The sequence below is a fragment of the Adiantum capillus-veneris genome, chromosome 17 (genome assembly GCF_014529385.1).
Source record: "Adiantum capillus-veneris isolate H3 chromosome 17, ASM1452938v2, whole genome shotgun sequence".
Taxonomy (NCBI): Eukaryota; Viridiplantae; Streptophyta; class Polypodiopsida; order Polypodiales; family Pteridaceae; genus Adiantum; species Adiantum capillus-veneris.
In genome coordinates, this window is record NC_140947.1 from 66,735,868 (window position 1) to 66,748,916 (window position 13,049).

Genomic DNA, 13,049 nt, shown 5'->3' on the forward strand with positions numbered 1-13,049 from the left:
ATGAGCACAAGCAATGGAGGACATGTTGCTATCGAGTGCTAAAACAACCCCTTTTGATATTACACAATACTCGGTGCTCCAATCATCATTGGAAGTCCTCAACTTGCAAGCAAAATTTGGTTGGAACAATGTAGTGTAGATGCACTCCTCAAGTAATATTTCCACTTTTTGTTTTTGTGAATGTCTTCTTGGTTGCAGCTACCATACATATGTGGTAGTGAGGTGTGTGCGTCAAGGAACTTTTTCCCTCACAATGAGGTTTTTTCTCAAGTGCATTGTATATGCGTCCATCATTCTAGGGCTAACTTATCTTTCATTTTTGCACTAAGCAATATACTCTCTGTTGTCTCTTAAATTGTGTGTGTTTCCTTGTAACCCTATTTCCAACAATTGGGATCAGAGCAGGTTGCATCCTCCCAGGTATAGTCGTCAATGTTTACAGCACCTACTTGCTCACTTTCTCCAATTTGGGTGGGCGTTGCTGAGCGCCAGTAGGTCAACAAATACTTTGGATAATCTCGTAGAGCTTAATTTGCTCAAAATTTCCATTCTGGCTCATTTTGGTCTCTGTTCCACCATAGATAGTATTGTGCAAAGCAATTTCGTCCATTTGTGTAGAATTTTTGTCAGTGCAACTTTCTATAGAATAGGTCCTTTACAGTCTTCTTTGGGTCGTGCTATATAGCACGTGTTGGTCCTACTTTGTTTTATCTCTTTTTGGGTAGTTTTCACATTAGGTGCAGTCACTTGTCATGGCTGACAACAACACAGATGTGTTCAAGATGCTTGCTACTAAGGATAAATTGGATGGGCACAATAATCCAATGTGGGCTTTACATGATGCAACATGTTCTTGTGTCAAAGGGAATTTGGAATGTTATCCAGATATTCTGGATACATGCTTTGTTGAGGTTGTTGCAGGTTTTGGTGGCTGGATTGCTGCTACTAGAGTTGTTTTGCCTACACCTGAGCAATCTCTTTGGGATGTTAGAGATGCGCAGGCTCATGCATTGATTGCATTGTCTATGAAGCACACTACTACTCCTCACATTTGCTCAGCAACAAAATCAACTAAACAGGCTTGGGATATTTTGTTTGGTCTTTATGCAAGTTGCAATGACGCTAAAATTGCATTGTTGCATAAAGAGCTAGAGTTGAAGATTATGCATGAGGAAGATGACATGGAAACTTTCCTTGTTGGTGTCGAGGATACTAATGAGAAACTCATTTACGTAGGCAAAGTCATTTTTGACAATTCACTTGTGCACATTGTTCTTGATGCATTGCCAGATTCTTATCCGACTTTTGCTAGTATTTGGAGACTTATGACCCAAGGAAATCTTGATTTTGTCAAGTTTTTTATGCATTATGCACATTGCTATTGCAAGAGTCACTTTCAAGAAAGAACATGGCTAAACAACCTGCAGTTGAACAAGCTTTTATTGTTGCTCAAAGAAAAGGTGGTAACAACAATGTAGCCACTTCTCATGATTCTTCAACGAGTGGCAATTCACATGTTACTAATGCTTCTGCTGGCAGCACCTTGTTTGGAAATTTTGGTGAAAAGGGCAAGAAGAAGACGCATTGCCATTATTGCAGAGCTAATGATCACTTGATCAAGCAGTGTCCTAAATTGAAGGCAAAAGAGGCCAAGAAGAAAGAGGCTAGTTATAATCTTTTGTAGATGTAGAGTGGGCATTTAGTGCAGAATGCACTTATGATCCTTCTATCCATGATGCATATATGACAATTGTTGTAGATTCACATGTGTGGTACTTTGATAGTGGTGCTACAAAGCACATTACCTCACATCGTGATTTTTTTACCTCTCTTTAGTCTATCCCTCATGGAAATAGAGTCACTTGTGCCAACAATGCCTCTTATCACAATGAGTTGGAAAGATTGTGATGACTACTCTAAATGGAATTTCTTCCACATTGTTGTTGCACTTTACGTACTACGATAAAAAAGAACCTCTTGTTTGTATCTGCACTAGCTAGACTTAATCTTGTTGTGAAATTTGTGGGTGATAGATGTACAATTCAAGATCTTACATTTGGTGACAAAATTTTTGCATCTGGTATTTTGTGTTGTGGGCTCTATAAGCTCACTTCGTATGACAAGTGTGGGTAGAGTTTTGCAAATGCAGTTGTGAATTCAAAGGCTATTTTAGATGCAAAACTTTGGCATGCACGTTTTGGGGATCTAAATTTTTATAGTTTGGTGCGTTTGCAAAAATCTAATATGGTTGCTTCTTTGCACCTCTTGAGGCACCTATGAAGCATGTTTGTGAAGGTTTTACTTTGGGTAAGATGCACAGCTTGAAGTTTTCAAAGGATGGTTTGGTTAGGGCTACATGCATATTACAGCTTGTGCATAGTGATGTTTGTGGGCCTATGCAAACTCCGTCCTTAGGCAATTACCTATACTTCACAACTTTCATTGATGATTACTCAAGGCATGCATGGGTGTATCTGCTTAAAGCTAAGCCCAAAGTGTTTATGTGATTCAAGCAATTTCTAGATATGACTGAAAATGTCTCAAATGTACTATGGGCACCCTCCATTTAGATCAAGGGGGCGAGTATACGTCTCATGAGCTTAATACATTTATGGCTAGTCATGGGGGATAAAACACCAATGTAGAATGCCATATACACCTCAATAAAATGGTGTTGCTGAAAGGAAAAAGGGGTCACTTATGGAGATGGCACGATTTATGGTCAAGAGTCAATCTTTACCACATTCGTTTTGGCTTGAATCCATCATGTGTGCTACTTATGTACTCAACAAGTGTCCTACAAAATCTAGGACTCCTCATGAAGCATGGCATGATAAGAAGCCATCTATTGATCACATGCGCGTTTTTGGTTGTTTAGCTCATGCTTTGGTTCCACAAATGCAACACAAAAAATTGGATGATAAGGTAGTTATATGCATTTTTGTTGGTTACAGTATTGAAAGCAAAGTTTACAAGTTGTACCATCCACAAACTACACGTGTCTTGGTTTCACAAGATGTTGTGTTTGTGAAAGAATGTAACATTTAATGGTCTAGTAACTTGTGTGTAGCAGAAAATAACATAGACATAGTGAGCATTTCATTACGACTAGATTCCTAATGAGCATAGCAAGAGTGCTTGCATAACACTTAGTTAGATAGGCATGAACAATACTTCAAAAAGAGAGAGAAATTAAGCTATTGACAATAGTTGAGGACCGAATTTACATGGAGCCAGTTCCCCCTCCAAAAGGCTTTGTATTATAGGTTTCCCCCATCAAGGGAGACATTTTACAATATAATGCTTTGTATTCCTTCAATAACTTGCTGGCGCAATGAAGATGGGAGCTTCAAGCACCAAGATTACACTTGAAAACACAACATCAATTCCCTCATGGTCTCAGACCAACGACCTCACATACCTTAGAAGATGGTGAGAGCTAGCAGGGTATGAGAGTAGATCGAGAGGAACAAGGAGTATTCTTATGAGAAAGAAGTATGTCTCCTCACATAATCACTCTTAATAGCTTAGCATAGCTTAGTAATTAGCATGGTAGAGGATATGAGCATGCATTGGAGCTTGGCTCTTGGTTGGATTTGCATCACAAAGCGAAGAGTTGTTGGTGTAGGCCTCCCTTCTCACAAGCTTGGAGTAGATGATGAGCTTTCCATTAAAGCTTGAGGAGGAGATAGTCTTCTTTACTTCACACATGAGATTGTGTGAGTGTGTGTGTGATAATGCCGTGCAAAAATCAGCCCCCTCTCTCTCTTGGTCGACCCCTCTTGCTATTTGCTCATGCTGGCATCCTATTGGCCCTTACAAATCTTAGCCAATGAAAATTAGGAAGCAAAAGTGATAGCCTTGTGACATGTGTCCCCCTTTCCCCTTTTGTGAGAGCTTTAGGTATTTAAATAATGCAATTAAACTCTCATTGGACCTCTTAGTCTTTTGGCCAATAGGAATCAGGTAAGCCATTGGCCTGCTGAATGACCATTGGACCCCTTAGGAGACTTTCCAATAGTCTTCTAGAGAGCTTAATTTGTATTGGTTCTTTTATCAAGTGTTTTAAAATGAATTAAACTAAATTTACTCTAGACTAATTCTCATTGGCCCACCTCTTGAATGCACCTTGGAGGAACTGGGCTAGGAAGCTGACATGTGTCCACTTGGAAGAGATTGGAAGTGCCAGCCTAACCAATATTCTAGCTTTTTCTCACTTGGTACTTCCCCATATTAAATGATCATTTTAACATGAGAAAATCATTTAGGAAAATTAGATATTAGTTATTATGACAAATATCCTGTTCAGCCTTTGTTGTCATGTACTGAAGGTAATAATGTAAGCTCACAGGATATTTATGATAGTTTGTTGCCTCTTTTTAATGGTGGAAACTTGAATGTAAATTCTAATGAGGCAAATGTACGGCCTATGGGGGGCTTTGAAAAACCTATAACTAATGCAGATGTACATGATGTACTTGATGTGGAAAGGGTTGAGAATGAGCACGCTACATGTATGCCAAAATGGATGGTGCATACTTTGTGTGATAATAAATTGGATGCACCTATGTCTACTCATACTCGTTCAGGTTCTTGCCATGCATCTTATATATCAGATCGCTATGATTTGGCTATTTCTAGTTAAATTATGTGATGTGGAGGAACCTTTGTCTTTTGATGAAGCACAAAATTCAAAAAATTGGATGGCAGCCATGCAATTAGAATATGATGCATTTATAGAAAATGACACATGGACTTTATGTGATTTTCCTCCTAGCAAAAAGACCATTGGTACAAAGTGGGTTTACAAGTTGAAACGTAAGCCAGATGGTGAGAATCACTGTACTGCTTGACTTGTTGCAGAAGGTTATGCACAACAAAAAGGCATAGATTATAAAGAGACTTTTGCTCTCACTTGTCGTATGACTACTCTTTGTTTTCTATGTGCATTGGCAACTCATTTTGGATGGGATATACATCAATTAGACATTGTTACTACTTTCTTGAATGGTGATACATTTGAGGAAGTTTATGTAACGGAGCCTTGTAGTTTTCCACAAAAGGACAAGAAGATAAAGTGTGCAAATGTAAGAAAGCTTTGTGTGGGTTGAAGCGGTCTCCTCGTGCTTAATAAGAGAAAGATGACACTCATTTGGTTAAATGAGGCTTTCGTAATAGTCCAACAAAAAGAACTTTGTATCTAAAGCTTGAGGGTGATGTATTTCTCATTGCTGTTCTATAAGTGGATGATTTGTTGATTACTAGCCCAATGAGACACATATCATTGAATTTAAGGCTGATTTGAATGCCACTTTCAAGATAAAAGACTTGGGGCTTATGCATTATTACTTGGGCCTACAGTTCAAGCAATGTGATGGTAGTATTGCCTTATGTAAAACACACTACATAGAAACATTACATTAAGTTTGGACTTGAGGACTACAAACCTATTGCTACTCCCATGGAAACATGTTTGAAATAAAATGTTCATGATGCTGGTGATCCTGCCGATGTCACTTTTTATCAAACTGTTGTTGAATAGCTTATTTATGTATACAATACGAGGCTTGATATTCTGTTTGCAATCTCATAGGTCAACAAATTTATTCATAGCCTCTAAGCTAAGCATTGGTAGGCAATCTAGAGGAATTTTTGCTACTTGAGTGGAAGTTTACATCTTGGCTTGTTTTATCCCAAGGGAGAACATTGCTGCCAACTTACATGCTTTTTTGGACGCAGATTGGGCTAGTTGTTATGACACGCAAGTGCCCACGAGTGGTTTTTGTTTCATGTTCGAGAGTTCATACATATCATGGTTGAGCAAGAAGAAACCTAATGTGGCCACTTCTAGTTGGAAGTCTTCATAGCTACTATTGAGTGTGTATGGTTCAGAGGCCTTATGGTTGATTTGGGTGTTGGACAAGATACTACCAACATCATCTACACTAATAGTCAGAGCGCATTGGCAATTGCGAGGAACCAAATTTTTCATGCTCACACAAAGCACATTGAGGTGCATTATCACTATGCCAGAGAGAGACTCTCAGGAAGAGAGACTGGCTTGGCTTATGTGATGACAAAAGATAACCTTGTAGATCTTTTGACAAAGGCATTGTCTTGTGGGAAGTTTGAAGCTTTCCACAAAGCTTTGGGCTTACTCCCCTTTGTGAATTAATCATCTCCTTAGGGCATGGCACTTGTCTATACACTATGTGCCAACTCTCGTTCGTCTCATCACTCTTAGGGGGGATTTGTTACCATACATGTGGTAGTGATGTGTATGAACAAACTTAGGACCGTTGGGGCAATGTTTCCCTCACTAGGAGGTTTTTCTCCCCGTGCATTGTATATATGCCCATCATTCTAGGGCTGCTTTATCTTTCATTCGTGCACTAAGAAAATATACTCTCTGTTGTGTGCCTTGAGCTTCTTCATCTTGTCCAAGTTGTGTGTGTTTCCCTACAACCCAATTTCCAATAGTTGCTCTATGGATTTGTATTGATTATCTGTTTGATTGTAGATTGATGGGCAAAATGCTTCCTAGAGATCACCACATGCCTTTGAATCATCGACGGGCAAGATTGTATGTCACTGCACTTAGCATGGAGTATGAGTGCATCCATGCATGTATCAATGATTGCATACTTTACCACAATTAATACGCATATGCCACCTCATGCCTTGTGTGTTATAAACCATGCTACAAGGCTAACATGACTTGGGCTTACTTACCTCGTAAGGTATTAAGGCATTTTCCACTTATTCCTCGGATTCAAAACATGTTTAAAATCATGTTTAGGGTGGAACTTTTCACACATCATGCCAACCACCGCTCAAATGATGAAATGATGCATGCCCCTTCCGATTTGCCTACGAAGAGGCAGGTTAAGCCTCTGTGGCCAGAGTTTATGCTAGAGCCTTGATACTTGAGACTTGGGTTGGCAAGTGATGGTGGCAGTTCCATTGGCACCAAGTCTACAACATGGAGCACTTGGATAGTGGTGATCATCAACTACAATATTCCACCATGGGAGCGAATTGACAAGGGAAATTTACTTCTTTCTTTGCTTGTGCCAGGGAAGTACAAAGTGTAAATATTGATGTCTACCTCTAGCCACTCATCAAGGAGTTATGGAAGGGAATCTCCAGTGTCAATGTTTCACTTCCAAAGGAGAGGAGAGAGGCCATTGTGAGGGGTATTCTTATGTGGACTATGCACAACTATCATAGCCTTGAAGAGATTTTTTGTATGTTGTGTTCATTCTTTTCACTCTTTATTATTTGAAGCTTCAAGATTTTGTCTAACAATATGAGTGTAGGGTTGTCCACATCGGGCCAGAATGTGTTTCCTACTTGTGGGTCATCATTGGCTAGATGCCTTGCACAAGGTAATCTATCTAGACAACTATTGTTTCCTGCCCCAAAGTCATAGCAAATACAAAGCTCTAACAAATGGGCAGACCCCTCTAAAGTGCACAATGGCAAATAGGGCAAGCATTTGGAAAGAGAACTATAGTAGAGATCCATCCCCATATATTACACCAAAAGGTATGTTAAGGTACTCCATGTTTTTAAGGCTTCCATACTGGAAGGATTTAAAAATTCAACACCTCTTGGATCCTATGGACATGTTCAAGAATGTTTCTCACACCATTTGGGACTCATTACAGGAATGCATGGCTGAAGGATAGGTTGTGTAAGAGATATTTGTATATATGTTAAATTATTTGACTTCTATCGATCCCTCTATGCCTCACATGTGGTCAAATGAGGAGGATGCAAGGATGTGTTCACACTTGCCAAGTGGAAAGGAAAAAATAATTAACATGGAAATGGATCTACACCAAGTGGTCAATAATTTTTGCATCCTCAATGCAAAAGTTATGACCAAGTGGGTGAACTTATGGAAAATGGCAAAGGCAAAGCATTTTCAAGCAAGGGAATCATGGAAGCAAGCTCATGGAGACAGAAGGGCACCCGTGGTTCCTTGACACCTTGCATGTTTTCCAAATCTCATTAGTCCCGAGTGGATCCATGAGAGAATGACCGAAGCAAAGTCACATGGAGAGGACATCATCGACAAAGAATGGAAGTATGCACGAGGTTCATACACCTGAACCATATTGTAGTTTCTACTTGATTTCTTCTTTGTAATTAACTGTATACTATTTTCTATTCTATAGCGTCTTTCCTTTAACTCTATGTGGTCAAAGGGTCAACACCTTTGTACACGCCACATTGCCAAACGTCAAACCACGACGATGAAGCCAACACATCTACAAATGACTATTCACTTTCTCTCTTTGTTGATTTAGGAGCCATGGGCTAAATGATGCCACTTGTAGAGATCTTTTTGAAGATGATTTATAAACATTTTATACATTTAGTTCTACAAGAAGTTTTTGCCTTTTCTTCACTTCCTCTCTCTCTCTCTCTCTAATTTTATCAAGCATGCTAATTTATGTTAATCAAATGTGTGCGATTAATTTAACAATCATTTTTTTGTCCAATTTTTTATGAAACATATCAAATGTTCTATAATTTGTTTTGGGTAAAACAGAAAGAAGTACTAAAATTTAAATATGTTAGCTCCAAAGCATTGCACGATAATGCTAGAGGTAAATAACAAACAATTATCACATCTCCCTCCGACTCTCTCTCATGCACACACACATACACATCCACCTTCACACATTTTCTTTTCTTGTTGTTTGACAAGTTATGGCTGCAAGAGGAGTCAACGTTCTGTGTTGTGCACGGTGTGAAAGTGGTCCCGCTACTATAGAGTACTTTAAGTGAACAAGAGCACCTTTATTGTGCTCCTCTCATCATCTCTTCATAGCAAGAGAGCTCACCACCACCATTGTGTAAAGCCTTTCAAAATAAGTGATGAATGCAATGATGTAGTCGCTTGGGTGAAATATGCCTGCAGTGTTTGGGAAAAGAGTGCAAGCCTCTTTTGTTCTCTACAAGGTTGTGCACATTGAGCCACAATGCATGTCTTACTTGTGGGCCATCATTGGTGACAGAGCAGCCATATGTCATGCGCAAGCTAATCTATCCAAACAACCGTCATTTCTAGCAGCTTCAATACTATTTTTTTTGTCTATTTTTAATGAAAATATAATGCTCTTTAGTTTTTTTTTTTAAATGTAAGATAGAAGTACCTAAATTTGAATATTTTAGTGCCAAAGCGAGGGGCGATGATGGTAGAGATAATCATAGTGATAATATATGCAATAATAGCGATAATTATCACCAAAGCGAGGGGTGATAATGGTAGAGATAATCATAGTGATAATATACGCGGTAATAGCGATGGTAACAACTAGGTCAACATACGCGATAATCTATAATTTACACAAAAAACTCCTTCCCACCCCCCTCTCTCCTCTTTGGCTACCCCATTTTAGACTCTCTCACTACAAAACATGGTAAATGGTTGCATTAAACTTTGAGAAAGTTTTATAGTGGTTGACAAACAAGTTGAGGTCAAAAAGTAAGAATATAAGTTGGGGGGGAAGCCCAACAAAAAAACTTTGAAAAGCTTAAGGTGGCTTTAGCAGCTACACCTATATTGACTATAATGGATCATTTGTCTTGGAGACAGACACGAGTAATGAGGCCATAGGAGCCGTGCTTATGCAAAAGGGAATGCTCGATTGCACTTGAAAGAAAAAACATCGTGCCCAACATAGCTACTTGGCCTATGAGCGAAAGTTATTAGCTAAAGTACATGCACTTAAAATGTGAAGACACTATTTATATGGTACCACGTTTGAGGTTCGGATGGACCATGAAAGTCTAAAATGGCTTTCAAGTCAAAATGAATTGAAGGGTAGAAAAGCTTGATGGACACAAATACTATAGGAGTTTGACCTTCAAATACATTACTAGAGAGGTGAATATCACGTAGTGACAAATGCACTCAGTCGCATGCGCACATTAATGAATTAAGCTTCACATTACAAGAATGAGTTCTTAGAGTTACTACATGGCTTATGTGAGCACGATCCATCCTTTAAAGAGGCCTAGCATGTTGTTTACGATCACACTACTCCACAAGCATGACCACTCATTTGTCGGCATGTAGTGCTAGTTTGGAGAGACAAGTCACATGTGAAACAAGTAGGGAGGTGAGAATAAGTACGAAGAGACTAACTGAGACTTCCAAGTATAGTTTGGGGCTGGAGAGATCCGACGTAGACCATTCATTACCTTTGAGAGCTACAGCTTCAAAGGAGGGTGATGAACTTCTTCGAGGGGAGAAGTATGCTAACTACTCCATTGGTGACGGGTACTTACTCTACAAGGGTAGAGTAAGTGTACCAACTATTGGTGACTTTTGAGTCCACATTCTTATAGAAAGTCATGATAGTCCAAGTGCAAATCACCTCAGGATTCATAGGACCTATGTACTAAAAAGACAATTTTAGTAGCCTAGTTATTTTAAGGACGTCTAGGCTTATGTGTTGAATTGCAATAAGTGTCAAGTCAATAAATATGAATGTCTAAAGGTTGAGAGGCTACTCCATCCTTTGGAGATTCCTCATGGGAAATGGGAAAGCGTTTCGGCATTACCAGTTTACCCAAGACTAGTCGAGAAAATGACTCAATGTGGATGGTAGTGGACAAGTTAACTAAAATGGCAAAGTTTATTGCAACGAAGAAAATAGTTAAAACACTAGAGTTTGCAAAACTCTTTACTAAATATCTCTACAAGATATATGGCTTGCGCACAGATATAGTGTCATATAGAGATCTAAAGTTCAAGAGTCATTTTTGGAGGGAAGTCTTCAAAATGCTAGATACTACTCAAGTATGAGTACAACAAATCATTCTCAGTATGATGGTCAAACCAAAAGGGTTAATTAAATCCTAGAGGATATGTTGCATTCTAGTGTAAGTAAGAAGCAATCTAACTGTGAAGATTACTTACGCATTTTGAGATTGACTTATAATAGTTTCAAACATGCAGCGACTGGATTCACACCATTTGTGTTGATGTTTGGTTTCCAGTCGAGATCTCCAATGGATATACGACATAGGAGAAGGAAAAGATCTATCAAGGATTTCCTTGAAGATATGAATGATATGCTGAAGGCAAAAAAAGAAAGCATTCATATGGTGTAGGATCATGCTAAGACATATGTTGATAAAGGACATAGAAAAGTTACCTTTGCAGAAGGTGACATTGTATTTCTAAGGGTTCCCGCAAAGTTAGAAACCATGAATACAAAAACATCTGACAAAATTTCTCCTAGATATTGTGGTCCCTTTAAAGTTCTTAAAAAGATTGGGGATGGTGCAGATAAACTTGAGTTATCGGAGAATTCTCACATTCACCCTATCTTCCATGTTAGTAACTGAAGAAATCAATTCACGGTTTGGAGAACATAGCATCTTCAGAGATTTTGGTTGACTTGATAGAGCCTCCAAAGGTGCCACGTGAACAAGAAAGGATTGGGTATCAAGATAGACAAACATGTCATAAAGTGTACCAGAAAAGGTACTAGTTAAGTGGATAGACTTAGACGAGGAAACGACAACTTGAGAACACCGTAATGTGATTGCCAAGAAAACCCATGTTGTTTTTTAGGATAAAAACTCTTTTTTTTTTTTTTTAGGGGGGGGGGGGGGGGGGGGGTAATGTTATTGAGTCGGAACAAAGGGGTTCAGGGGGAGACCACTCGATCCAAGAGTCCAAGCGATCGAATTGATGTGGAGAGGTAGGCCACACAATAAGTAGGAATCCAAGGATGATGGAAAGTCATTCTTTTTATGGCTGAGTGGTGAGCTATCGACCAGACCCTCTCTTGGGTAGTTTTCTTGTAGCGGCATTATAGTAGCATTACGACTAGTTTGTAGGTATACCTTCCTCTCTCTGCTTTGTGCGAGCCATGAAAAGCCCAAGTTTTGCAAAAAATAGAAATGTGAAATAAAAAGGAGATAATTGAGCAATAAGAGAGCACTAGTGCAAAAGACAGCTCTGAGAGGGGAAGACAAAGGTCTCACAATAGTGGGATCTACGGATAAAGAGATGGATATATGTGGGTAGACATCATCATCCTTATGATTTGTGGGATATTCAAAAGGCGATGATACATTTAATAGCCTTGTTCATTGGGAGGTGAATGGCCTTGGAAAGTGCGCACCATGGGCATAAAAGACACATGGAAATATGGTCGTGCACAGCGACTTGGAAGGTGGCACCAAAATAGTAAGCAAGTGATTGTCTCCTGATTGTCCAAATACACCACTTAGGTTGCACCGAGGCACAATAAAATGTTCTATTGTGGCACAATGCAAAACAAGCGAGGGGGTCTTGTCTCGTCTTGTAGGCACACCTTCATCTCACATTTTGGCGTGACACTTTTTTGACACGCAACAATGCGACATGGAGGGTACTCTTATGGGGTCTACAGTAGGGTCTAACAGGCATACATCTGGCACGGCCTTTCTTTGTCGCCAAGCTACAATGTGACATGGAGGATAGTCTTCCTACGGTCTCCATTCTATCACATTGTGGCATGACAACTACTTTATTGCACCATAATGCGAGAGAATGGAGGGGCTCTATAAGGTATACCTCCTTCACGTGTTGTGGCATAGAATGTTTTTGTTGCACTGCAACACGACATGGAGGTAGTCTTCATAGTGTCTACATTAGTTTCGCATTGCAACACGATAATTAATTTATCGCGCCACAACGTGAGAGCATGAACTTGTTCTAATAGGCATACTTTCTTATTGCATTGTGACACGACATTTCTTTGTCACACCACAATGCAACATATAGGGTACTCTCCGTATTTGGTACATATGTGTAGCATTGTGACACAACAACCATATTGTCATGCCACAACACAAAATGGAGTGGACTTTCCATAGTGCTATACTTGTTCCATGTTGTGGCACGACATAACTTAACAATACCTTTTGCATCATCACCAAGCACCAAAAAATGGAACATTGAGTGTAACATTTAATGGCCTAATAACTTGTGTGTAGCGGAAATGAGCATGAACATAGTGGGCATTTCATTAGAA